Here is a 2,017-nt window from a genome sequence, read left to right as displayed (position 1 = left end):
TCAGTCAAATCCATCGAACTCAGCACCGCCTTCCTAACCTGCAATCTTCTTCCCGACCTCTCCGCCCCCACTCCCGTCTGACCTATCACCCTCACCTTGACCTCTTTCCACCTATCACATTTCCGACGCCCCTCCCCCAAGTCCCTCCTCCCTACCTTTTATCTTAGCCTGCTGGACAAACTTTCCTCATTCCTGAAGAAGGGCTTATGCCCGAAACGTTGATTCTCCTGTTCCCTGGATGCTGCCTGACCTGGTGCGCTTTTCCAGCAACACATTTTCAGCTCTGATCTCCAGCATCTGCAGACCTCACTTTCTCACCAAATTTATTCAGCAAAGTACAGTACAAGCTTTGGAGAATCTCTACACGCTCCATGCCATGCAGGCGAGGCATGTCCAGGGTGTTCTCTGAACAAAGGAAACAGTCCTTCCTTTATACAAAATCTTTACATCACAGTTAGCATTGCTCACAAGACAACCCCCAGTCGCTCCTTCACAGTCACAAGCCTCTCAAGATACAATGCAGTGACTACCTCACCTGCAGAGACAATCTAATGCAAATCATCCCTTAATGGCCAAACCTATTGCAAATTGTTTTTTGTAACTGTAGGGCAGTAGTCAAATCCAACTGTAATGTTCTTATTGATTTCTGAATAGGGGATGAAAATAATGTAAATTATCCCTGAATGGCAAGGGATGGGAATGTAAACCTCCCACATTCCACCTATAACACAAAGATATGCCACTCTACTCTTGGGGCATTCCATTTCTTGCAGGTCAGCAGAGCAGATTAACCCTTTAATATCACATTCCCTCCTTTTATCATTCCATGATAACCACCTACATGGCACTACCCCTTCATAAGAATCTTACTGCCTGTACTTAAGGAGGTTGTTGACACAAGCGGATGCATTTATTATAACAATAGAAATTACTGACCTATTCAGTAGATAGAATCTGCAGCATCCTCCCACATGGGAAAAAAAAAGGATCACCAGTAAAGTTCTTGAATCCACGGTCCTTAGTGACCACTCAAAGTCAAGTGGGAAGGAGCTAGTTCTCCAAAATCTCCTTCAGTAAAGTCCAACCTTAAAATAAAATTCAGTCTGTCCTTGCATACCACTCCGTGGAAAAATCTGAATTTTAGGACAAGGGCAGTTACATACTTAACAAAAATGACGAGACTTACATCCTTGCAGAGATGCTTCAGATGGATGGATACTGGCACATCTGAGTGTGCAGTGCAGCAGCAGGCGAGGTGAACACAGCATTCTTTGCTGCTTCTGCTCCCACTCTACTGTTAAATATAACATAGCCAACTGGCTGTTTTGATGTTAGCTTGATCTGTGAACCTTCGTATCCCTTAAATGATTGAAAGAGAAGGTAAAGTTCACGTGGTTTAATATCCATAGGAAGACCACTGACCAAAAGCGTCCAGACCACCTCTTCACTTTTATTAGCTTCTTCATTTTTTGTGCTCGTGACTGGGGAGCTGATTGAATCCGTTGGATCAAGTCATGGAGGGATGGGTGGTGGTCTGAAGATGTGCTTTACCTGTGCATGGAGAAATTCTGGAGACAATGTTAGCTGCTGAAAGTATCTTTGCACTTCCTGTCTCATTCCTTCCTTGCTGAGGTGGTTATCAGTATGAAGACAGTCACATGTTTACACTAAATTGTGTCTGCCTATTTCAGCATTTTCAGTCATCTTGAAGTCTGTTACTCTGTTCACTATTTATGACATTATCAAGTTTTATACAATCCATAAACCTCTAAATTGTAGTGCCTAAACAATTCAGTCATTTATAAACAACAATCAGTGGTTTTAAAATCAAAGCCTCGGGGGACCGCATTCAGGTTATTAAAAAATTATTTTCTTTTAATAAATTAATACTAGGCTAACGTGAAAGCTGTTAGGAAAGGTATTTCGAAAATCTGGAACAACAAGAAAACAACAAAATGTTTCCTGTGCTCTAGCCATTGAAGAGGAAGTTTCCATTCAGATTTAAATCTCAAATATT

The sequence above is a fragment of the Chiloscyllium plagiosum genome, chromosome 29 (genome assembly GCF_004010195.1).
Source record: "Chiloscyllium plagiosum isolate BGI_BamShark_2017 chromosome 29, ASM401019v2, whole genome shotgun sequence".
Lineage (NCBI taxonomy): Eukaryota > Metazoa > Chordata > Chondrichthyes > Orectolobiformes > Hemiscylliidae > Chiloscyllium > Chiloscyllium plagiosum.
The sequence above is the reverse complement of the archived record's forward strand: the minus strand, read 5'-3'. Positions refer to the sequence as shown.